At 44.5% G+C, this 11,262-nt stretch overlaps 1 protein-coding gene across 1 annotated transcript in view; it reads right to left on the bottom strand.

Moving 5' to 3' along the window:
- LOC129696718 (neurocalcin-delta) overlaps window positions 1–9,233 on the bottom strand; it is a 228,120-nt gene extending 218,887 nt beyond the window's left edge. The window contains exon 1 of the mRNA XM_055634849.1: window positions 9,163–9,233. The gene's annotated coding sequence lies outside the window, so the exon portion shown is untranslated. The remainder of the gene's footprint in view (window positions 1–9,162) is intronic.
- Between the last annotated feature and the right edge of the window lie 2,029 nt (window positions 9,234–11,262).

Raw genomic sequence — 11,262 nt, 5'->3', positions numbered from 1 at the left:
TAGCCAATCATTGATGTTTCAATTAGCGAAGGAATTCTGAACAGGTTGCTCCAGGAATAAACGTTTCAAAGTGATTTTATTGGTGACTGGATGATTAAATGTCGCTACTGCAATTACTAAATGCTGCCGCCCACTGATCATGAATGAATACAGTATTCATTCAGTCTGTGACAGCAACGCAACTTACCAATGAGTTGTAAGCACGGCACATTCAGGAGCAACTCGTAATGTTTAGGATTTGTTAAGCAGGAAAGTGAAAGCTTTGCTTTGTTCATCTATAATTGGCTGTGAAGAAATGGTCTGGATTATTTGCTGTGACAGTATTTAGAGTTAGAATGTTGATTAAAAGCCTGTGGTCCATTTTAATGAATGATTTATTGCTACAATGAGAAGGAACTTTGAGTTTTGTTTTGTTTTTGCACTATATATTGGGGTTTTTATTTATTGAACTTTTTTCTGCTTGATTATTATATTATCTTTTGAATACTGCCTTTACAATATACTGTTATGCATTTCGTTGTCTCTGTACTGTACACTGACAATGACAATTAAAATTGAATTTGAATCTGAATCGGTTATCTTGAATACTACCTTCACCTTTATGCTGCTGCTGGTAAAAAATATCAGTGCTCCACAATGAAACGCTACTGATTCTTCTCTCTTGGTTGAAGGGGGGTGACAATTACTGGCCAACAACTAACAGCAACTTGAATATTGATGGAAAGCTTCAATGAATATCGAAAAACATTACATGCATCCAAAAGGCAACCGACGTGGAATATACACTCAGATTAAACAGTTCAGATTTAAGAGAGAGTTAGATAGAGCTCTAGGGGCTAGTGGAATTCAGGGATATGAGGAAAAGGCAGGCACGGGTTATTGATTGGGGACGATCAGCCATGATCACAATGAATGGCGGTGCTGGTTCGAAGGGCCGAATGGCCTCCTCTTGCACCTATTTTCTATGTTTCTGTTTCAAGCTTCCTTTCATTAAAAATATATGTCTGTACTTGCTATCAAATTGTTTCAACTGCTGACAGTCTAGGGATCTCCTGATCTTATTTTCAGGTCTCCAAGGCAATGAGGGATGAGATAGTAGGCATTGGCAGTCTTTCTACTGAAAGCTTTTGTGTTTAAATGAACCACTCATAATGTGGACTGGCGCATATGTAGGAAGATCAATGTTCTCTTAACATACTGTCTTGCAAAAGAGAGGAAGAGGGTCTTTTATGATCCTGTCACTTAGTTTAGTTTTAATTTAGAGATACAGCGCGGAGCGGAAACAGTGCCTTTGGCCCACCGAGTCCGGGCCGACCAGCGATCCCCACACAATTGCGTCCAGTTTTGGTCTCCAAATCTGAGGAAGGACATTCTTGCCATAGAGGGAGTACAGAGAAGGTTCACCAGACTGATTCCTGGGATGGCAGGACTGTCTTATGAGGAAAGACTGGATAGACTTGGTTTATACTCTCTAGAATTTAGGAGATTGAGAGGGGATCTTATAGAAACTTACAAAATTCTTAAGGGGTTGGACAGGCTAGATGCAGGAAGATTGTTCCCGATGTTAGGGAAGTCCAGGACAAGGGGTCACAGCTTAAGGATAAGGGGCAAATCCTTTAAAACCGAGATGAGAAGAACTTTTTTCACACAGAGAGTGGTGAATCTCTGGTACTCTCTGCCACAGAGGGTAGTCGAGGCCAGTTCATTGGCTATATTTAAGAGGGAGTTAGATGTGGCCCTTGTGGCTAAGGGGATCAGAGGGTATGGAGAGAAGGCAGGTACGGGATACTGAGTTGGATGATCAGCCATGATCATATTGAATGGCGGTGCAGGCTCGAAGGGCCGAATGGCCTACTCCTGCACCTAATTTCTATGTTTCTATTAACACTATCCTACACCCACTAGGGACAATTTACACGTACACAAGCCAATTAATCTACACACCTGTACGTCTTTGGAGTGGGAGGAAACCGAAAGTCTCGGAGAAAACCCACACAGGTCACGGGGAGAATATACAAACTCCGTACAGACAACACCCGTAGTCGGGGTCCACCGCTGCAAACGCTGTAAAGCAGCAACTCTATCGCTGCGCCACCGTGCCACTCTTTTGCAAATATCTTTGCTTCATAGCAATGTGCCATTTGTTAAATGGGAACCATGTGTTTAACCAGTACTCTACGTCAGTGTTTGCAGGGCTCTGTTCAAATAGGTTGGCATCTATCCTGAGCTTACCCTTCACAACCTTAAATCTTTTCTCTTATTCAATTTAACAGGAAACATTTTAATATTTCACGAACTATTTAATAATTTTACCACAGTAGTGACTCAAAACCACAGAACCAGCAGCTCCCTGTGTCCCCACAGAACCCGACTCCCTCATGACCGAAGATAGACACAAAAGGCTGGAGTAACTCAGCGGGACAGGCAGCATCTCTGGAGAGAAGGAATGGGTGACGTTTCGGGTAGAGACCCTTCTTCAGACTTTCGTTTGCTCCCTCATGACCGAGATGAGTAAGGCCAATGTGACCCAAGACAAAGGAGTGTGGGCTGCCGCTCATAACTCTAAGCCAGGGGTGGGCAACCTTGTCCTGCATAGGGGCCAGGGCGCTTGTCGGTGAGCGGATGGCGGGCCACATCTATCACGTGTACACATGGATCCTGCCCCTTCGAGGAGGCCACTCATACTCACTCGTCCCCGGCCTATTGACAACCCCGATCCCGACCAAAGAGCGGATCTTTGATCCCGACAGTGATGCCCAGACGCAGAAGGTGGGCAGCTGTGCCGGCAGCTTTGCGCAGGATGTGGTACAGCCAGAGCAGGATACAGCCGCCAGTGCAGGCCTCCATGCGTTCTTGCATCACCGCGCCTGGGCGCCGCGGCCTCGGGTGGTACCTGGAGATGATGGCAGTCGGCGGGCCGGATAAATATGGGGGGAAAATTACGCCTGCGGGCTGGATGATTTCGGGCTACGGGCCGCATTCGGCCCCAGGGCCATAAGTTGCAGACCCCTGCTCTAAGCATTCTGAAGAACAAAATAACTACCTGTAGCTCCAAATAGCCATTTATTTTCAAAAAACAATCTAATTTGCAGAATTTACCATTACGCTGTTGCTCCTGTAATCCATGTGCTCCAATGTCTCTTGAACTAATTTGCAAAATGTTCGGTCTTTAGGTTTCTAATTTCAGCTGGCGCCCACTGGTATTTAAAACCTCCATCTTAAACTATATTTTTTTCTTGCAACAGCTGCATCAATTCCCTCTGCAATTCTGAAGGAAACTGAATCATCGCAAATCTCCATCTTCAAATTTCTGCGGGGTCAACAGGTGGAACATACAAAATAACATCGAGGGCCTGCTGCGTTTTCTTTTTCTCCCTCCCCCTAGCATCTCGACCACTGGAGCAAGAGTTTGTGACAATCTCCTGTTATTGTTACAACAGGGAGAACAGTGGAAACCCCTTGAGTTTTCATGGGCCTCCTATATATGTTGGACTTTATTTGAGCACATTTTCCAGGGAGAGAATAGTTAACTTGAATGTTGCATGTTTTTAAAAGCAATATTAGATTCAAGTTTTTCTTCATACGTGCAAAAAAGAAGACTTATGAAAAAGGTTGATAGTCTACACAAAAAACATTTGTTCACTGCAGTTTCTGCAGCTGCTGAGAATTTTCAACAACAGGAGTCGCAGCATGCCTATTCATTCTTAAATTCTAGTAACATATTTGTAAACACATTGTGCACCAAAGCAAATTCCTTGTATGTATACATATTTGGCTAATACAATTTATTCAATTCAATATTCAATCATAAAAATACTGGAAATATTTGCAGCAGTATGCAATTGAGATCCTTTAGCCTGCGTTTCAATTCAAAAAAGTCATACTGATCTTTTCTCTCACAGCCACTGTCCCGCACCAACCTCATATTTATTTTCCTTCATCTATATATTCTATATACATATCTATCTATATACCTATAAAAGTCTCATCTTGTACGTATGTATACGTGTGTATGTGTGTGCGTGTGTGTATGTATGTGTTTTTCTACCTTTGTCAAAACGCTACACGCCAGCGCTTAAATTTTTACATGTTCTGACTCACATTTTTCCCCTCCACGCAGTAATCAGGTTCACTTAAGATTTCATCATATATTTCATGTTACTGATGTTTCAAGTTTTTTTAAAAAAAGCAAAAAAAACGGTTCTCACACACAGCCCTCTTTTTCCAGGACTTTTCACTGATGATGTCACAATGCCACTCACAGTGCACCAATCACAATGGGCTCTCAAGCTGCCGCGTGCCACAATGACATCACAATGGGACGTTGCCAACGGTAACTGCAGCCTCTCACAGCCTTTTTTTCCAGGAGCTTCCAGTGATGATAATCACAATGGGCTCCAAAGCTGCCACATCACCCACCCCCTCTCCCCCGGGTATTATTCACCACTCCCCCCCCCCCCCCCCCCCCCCCCCCTGGTTATTCACACCCCCCGCCCCCTTCCCCCCCTGGGTTATTCACACACCCCGCATCCTACCCCCCTCCCCCTCTGGGATATTCATGATTAAAGTTTCAAAAAAAAGCCAAAACCACCTTTTTAAAACACCAGCTTCCAGTGACATCACAATGCCCTCCCCCCCCCCCCCCCCAATTGTACAGTGAAACAGAATATTCCACCACCCTTCCCGTGATGTCAGGGGGAGGGCCTCATTTCAAAAACAGCTTCATCAGCTCCCCAACGCACGCTGTTTGGAGATCAGACCCAACGGGTCTGCACTTTAGTCTAGTATACTATTAAACGTCTCATCTTGTATGTATGTATATGTGCGTGTGTGTGTGCGTTTGTATGTGTTTTTTTACCTTCGTCAAAACGCTACAAAAGCGCTTACATTTTTACATATTCTGGCTCACATTTTTTCCCCACACGCAGTAATCAGGTTTACTTAAGATTTCATCCTATATTTACAAGTTATGATGATTCAAGTTATAAAAAAAGACAAAAGACGGTTCTCACACACAGCCTTTTTCCAGCAGCTTGTAGTGATGATGTCACAGTGCACCAATCACAATGGGCTCTCAGGCTGCCGAGTGCCACAATGACATCACATTGGGACGTTGCCAATGGTAACCGCAGCTTCTCACAGGCAGCCTTTTTTTCCAGGGGCTTCCAGTGATGATAATCACAATGGGCTGTCAATCTGCCGAATGCCACACCCCCGCACCCCCCCCCCCCCTCCCCCCCCCCCCCCCTCCCCCACCGGGTATTCACAACCCCCCCTCCCCCCGGGTTATTCACACCCAACGGGTCCCACTTAGTCTAGCATCTAAATATTAATCCGTCTCTGTCTTGAATATATTTAGCCTCCTGGGGTGAAGACATTTCTATTCATCTCTGCCCTAATTGGATGATTCCTGATTCTTGACAACCTATCTTGAGGAAACATCAAGTACCTGTCATTCTCCTTAGGAATTATTCATATTTAATTTATATTACCTAAACCCAATGAATATCAGTCCAGTCTGCCAACCCCAAATTCAATTAGGTGAATCTTTGTTGCATTCTCCTAATGTAAGTGTATCTTTCCTTAGATTTGTGCGCTTTCATTCAGTCTAACAAAATATCATTTACATGCTAACCACAGGCTAGCCAACTTGCACAACATTCAAATTTCAGCATGTTAATTAGTTCCCAATTCATTTCTTGATGTGGAGATAAATAATAAGGGTCCATTATTGACCATTGCGGGAGATAACTTTCTACTTTCTGCTTGTGAGCAAATGTCTGTTAAATCTTAGCCATTGTTTTGTAGCAGATTTTAAAAGGTGAACTGATCATTAATTTTAACACTTTGCCTGTGTTATACTCCTGGCATATCTACTCTTTAGTTAATGTTAAGGGACAGAAGTTTAGGGATAACATGAGGGGGAACTTCTTTACTCAGAGGGTGGTAGCGGTGTGGAATGAGCTTCCAGTGGAAGTGGTGGAGACAGGTTCAATTTTATCATTTAAAAATAAATTGGATAGGTATATGGACGGGAAAGGAATGGAGGGTTATGGTCTGAGTGCAGGTAGATGGGAATAGGGGAAAATAAGTGTTCGGCACGGACTAGAAGGGCCGAGATGGCCTGTTTCCGTGCTGTAATTGTTATATGGTTATATGGTTATTGAAAAATGCAACACAACACATGTAACTTGCAAGTGATCATTAATCTAACTGCAAATCTTAATGGTGGTTCTGCGATCAACATACATGCTTTGCAGGGAATGCTATAAATATAGCAAATAGGCCAAATCAGGTGGACAGAACACCAATTTAACTTATCTTATTATAATGCAGAATGTAGCCATTCATGCAGTTGTGTTTCTGCAAAACCCAAGAAAGAAATGGCCAATTTAGCCCCAATTACTGCATGTAATACAAGTAATGTTGAGCTGATCAATGACACCCATACCAACGCTTAAAATGTGGATTATAAACATGTTGGACACAGCACATGTTGAAGAAATGCGATTCCTCCTGACAGATAAACCAAACCAATTCTTAACGAGTTGGTCTCCATTTATCGACTTCTTGGAAGCATAAGGTGCAACAAAATGGTTAAAAAAAACAACTGCTTCAGGACTGGGTGAAAGATGGTCAAGAATATAAATACCTATCTCTTTCTCTTTCTCTCTCCTTTTTTATTTATTTATTTTTTATTTTCTCTCTTTTTTTTCCTCGCACTTTCTCTCTTTCTTCCCTTTTCTTTTTCACACAACATTCATCCCACGTTTTTTCTACTTTCTATTATCTATTCTCTCTTTCTCTCTTTTATTATTTAAAATAAAATGAAGCTGTACGTAAAATGTAACATGCCAATATATATATTTGGCACCTTGGTGCCACATTACTGTACTTCTAATTATTATTAATTTTTTTTTAAACAGAATGAATCTTCATTTCATTTACAAGTGTGGTAAACCAACTCTTCATCATTGGAAGTTGCATCGATTTTTACTGACATTTTTTATTAATCAATTCATTGTTTGGAGAGAAGAAAATGTGATTAACATTCCTTGGTGTTTGGAAGTATCTTGCTAAAATTCAAGACCCATGGGGGGGGGAGACAAAATAAAGTGGATGTCAAGATGCGGTGGGAACATTTCAAATCAGGGTCAACCAACAAGATTAAGGGGTGATTGTGTAAGGCTGAGATGCATAAGAAATTCTCACAGAGGGTGGTGAATCGCTGGAAGGCTGTGGAACCTGATCATTGTGCGAATTTAGCGTCTCTTCCGTCCTGGGGCTGAGAAGCTAAATGGCAGTGCAGGCTCGAGGGGTCGAGCCACTATTTCCTGGTGTTCTTATGTAAAAGCAACAGATTTGTATCCACAAATATTCTCCACAATATCATTTCAATTATGACCAGAGGCTATTTCTATACCACCAGCATCTTGGAATAATGCAAGTATACGAGTCTGAATAAGAAAGGACACCCCAACAGTGAAATATGCAGTGTCTGTTACTCTCTCTGTGGTAATGTAAGGCCAAACATTAGCTGTTATTATACAACAGTCACAACGTGACAATGTGCCCCAATATCAAAAATAAGCTAAGACTTTACTCCTACTTGTATAGAATAGGCAACATGTCCTTTCTACAGCGTTAAGGCAGTCAGCCAGTCAGTCCTCTCCGCCAGAGAATAAAGGACTACCGACTTCCTAGATAGACACGGGAAGACCAAGCTTGCGACAAGGCACTGGGAGGCAGAAGGAGTAAAAGGCAGGTTCAACACTGGGAACCTTCATCACAACTTCATGACTGCAGCGTGGGTCCTTTGCACCTTTTTAAATGCAGACATTCGCACCCTTTAAACACAGAATTAGCCACCGCTCCTGCACATAATTGTCATTGCTTGTGCTTCCCCAGTACAGGCTTATTTATGTCCGTCCTTTGTCAAACACTGACGTACGGCACCCTGTCCCACCCCCACACACACACTTTGTGCTTTCGTTTTAGATCTCCAGCCTGCAGCGGCCTCTTTGTAATTCCCATTTCATCTAACACTTGGAGCAGAACAAGGTTAGAAACATCACATCGCTCCGTGCACGCAGGGCAGTGGCGGAGATCTCATTCATGAAAATGTCTGTCTGTTTAAACCGGGAACATCTGAACATGGCAGGAATGCGTTCATTCCCTGCAGAGTCCAGCAGTGGTTGGGAGCTGGCGATACTGGCGATACAGTGACTAATGGGCTGTACGAGGCACTTTAGAAAACTGCTGTTGCACGGAAAGAGGCATTTATCTGTGTAACCTAAAATGCCAACCAAATTATAAATCCCCATCCTTCCAGATGCGTGCGGTAACATATCTGAAGTTAGATTGATATATGAGAGCGCTGGTTTAATTGTTAAATGCATGTTCTCCAACAATGTTCTGCCTTGTAAATATCACCAGGGCGAGAGGGTGAAATTCACAACAAGATGCAAGACTGCGGCTGCAGAGACACCCACATCCCCTCATCCCCTCCCTCCCCGGACAAGTTCAAGGGCAGGACGTTGACTTGGAGCGGGTCGAATCTCGACTCCACCACCACCACCCTCCCCCCCATTTTTTTTTAATATAAACACCCCGACTGCTGAAAATGGCCAGATTGTCCAACTCGAGAGAACTAACGGGCGCCGTCAGCCTCGGCGTTGCAAGGGTTCCCTGCATCGACAGGAGGGAGAGCAAGTGCAGAATAGAAAGAAAAAAACAATTGCATCGGTCCTTCAACGGGGATGGAGGGAGGGAGGGAGTTGGCTCCACACATCGATATTGCCTGGAGGGAGGGGGGTTTGCCAAGCGTCCCCCACCCACCCTCCTTGGCTGGTCTGTCCTGCTGCACCCACACCCACACACACACTGAGGGTTGGAGAGGAGGGAGAGAAAGAAAGAGGACAAGCTAAGGTACACAAAAATGCTGGAGAAACTCAGCGGGTGCAGCAGCATCTATGGAGCGAGGGAAATAGGCAACGTTTCCCTCGCTCCATAGATGCTGCTGCACCCGCTGAGTTTCTCCAGCATTTTTGTGCACCTTCGATTTTCCAGCATCTGCAGTTAGTTCCTTCTATTCTATTCAACACAAGAGAACAAGCTATCCGTCCACCCCCTCGCTTTATCTAGGTTGATGGAGCCACTCACCTCGACCCTGCTGCTCGTCTCTGCCTGCAGCCAGCCGCCCGTCTGTCTGTTTGTCTGTCTGTCTGTCTGTCTGTCTGTCCCGCACCAGTGCAGCCGATATCCACTTTCCTCCCCCTCTCGCTGGATCAGGCTCAATGGGAATAGCGAGGAGACTGGCTGCTTGCCTGACGTCACCCGGAGCTGCATGTGTGTGTGGCCAAGGGAGGGGGGAGAACTGGAGCTGTGTGACTGTGACTGTGAGTGAGCAATGATCAAGTCCAGACCCACTGCACCGGGACCGTGTCACCGCTCCCAGCGGATCAGTAACCAGCAGACAACCAGGGGATGCCGCGGGGCACCGAGGCTTCAAGTTCAAGTCAGTTTATTGTCATGTGTCCCTGATAGAGGACAATGAAATTCTTGCTTTGCTTCAGCACGACAGAACATAGTAGGCATTGACTACAAAACAGATCAGTGTGTCCATATACCATTATATAAAAAAAAAGCTGGAGAAACTCAGCGGGTGCAGCAGCATCTATGGAGCGAAGGAAATAGGCAACGTTTCAGTCTGAAGAAGGGTTTCAACCCGAAACGTTGCCTATTTCCTTCGCTCCATAGATGCTGCTGCACCCGCTGAGTTTCTCCAGCTTTTTTGTGTACCTTCGATTTTCCAGCATCTGCAGTTCCTTCTTAAATACCATGATATAAATATATACACACGTGAATAAATAAACTGATAAAGTGCAAATAACAGATAATGGGTTATTAATGTTCAGAATTTTGTCCGTCAAGTTTAATAGCCTGATGGCTGTGGGGAAGTAGCTATTCCTGAACCTGGTTGTTGCAGTCTTCAGGCTCCTGTACCTCTTTCTACCTGAAGGTAGCAGGGAGATGAGTGTGTGGCCAGGATGGTGTGGGTCTTTGATGATACTGCCAGCCTTTTTGAGGCAGCGACTGCGATAGATCCCCTCGATGGAAGGAAGGTCAGAGCCGATGATGGACTGGGCAGTGTTTACTACTTTTTGGAGTCTTTTCCTCTCCAGGGCACTCAAGTTGCCGAACCAAGCCACAATGCAACTTGTCAGCATGCTCTCTACTGTGCACCTGTAGATGTTCAAGTGTTAAGGTCAGGGTTGTTGTTGTGAAGGATTCACAGTAAGATCCTTGGCGAGACAATTTATCCGAGTTGCCACCTCCTCTGCCCACAGTTGCACAGGTTTAGTTTAGAGATACAGCATGGAAACAGGCATTTCTGTTTACTGAATCCACGCCGACCATCGATTGCTCGTTTACGCACGAGTTTTATGCTATCCCAATTTCTCATCGACTCCAAAATCATCATAGATTCATAGAGTCATAGAGTGATGCAGCGTGGAAACAGGCCCTTCGGCACAACTTGCCCACACTGGCCAACATGTCCCAGCTACACTAGTCCCACCTGCCCGCGTTTGGCCCATATCCCTCCAACCCTGGCCTATCCATGTACCTATCTAACTGTTTCTTAAATATTGCGATAGTTCCCCTGCCTCAACTAACTTCTCTAGTAACTTGTTCAATACCCCCACCACCCTGTGTGTGTATTCCTGGTCACCCCATTACAGGATGTGGAGGCTTTGGAGAGGGTGCAGAAGAAATCTACCTGAAACAAACTTGAATTGTTTTCTCTGGAGCATAGGTGGCCGAGTAAGGGCATGATGGAAGTTTATGAAATTGTAGGAGGCATCGATAGGGTGGACAGTCAGAGAGTTAGGTAGAGCTCTAGGGGCTAGTGGAGTCAAGGGATATGGAGAGAAGGCAGGCACGGGTTATTGATAGGGGACGATCAGCCATGATCACGATGAATGGCGGTGCAAGCTCGAAGGGCAGAATGGCCTCCTCCTGCACCTATTTTCTATGTTTCTATGTTAACCCTATTCCCAGGGTGGAAATGTCAAATATTAGAGGGATAGCTTTAAGGCCAGAGGGATAACGTTGAAAGGAGATATACAGGGCAAGGTTTTTATTATACAGAGAGTGGTTGGATTGTGTTGCCAGAGATGGTGGTGGAAGCAGACATGATAGTGGCATTTCAGAAGCTTATGGATATGCAGGGATTGGAGAGATATGGATCACATGCAGGCA

This window comes from Leucoraja erinacea, chromosome 4 (assembly GCF_028641065.1).
Source record: "Leucoraja erinacea ecotype New England chromosome 4, Leri_hhj_1, whole genome shotgun sequence".
Taxonomy (NCBI): domain Eukaryota; kingdom Metazoa; phylum Chordata; class Chondrichthyes; order Rajiformes; family Rajidae; genus Leucoraja; species Leucoraja erinaceus.
Note: the sequence above shows the minus strand (reverse complement) of the source record. Positions and strands in the feature narration are given on the sequence as shown.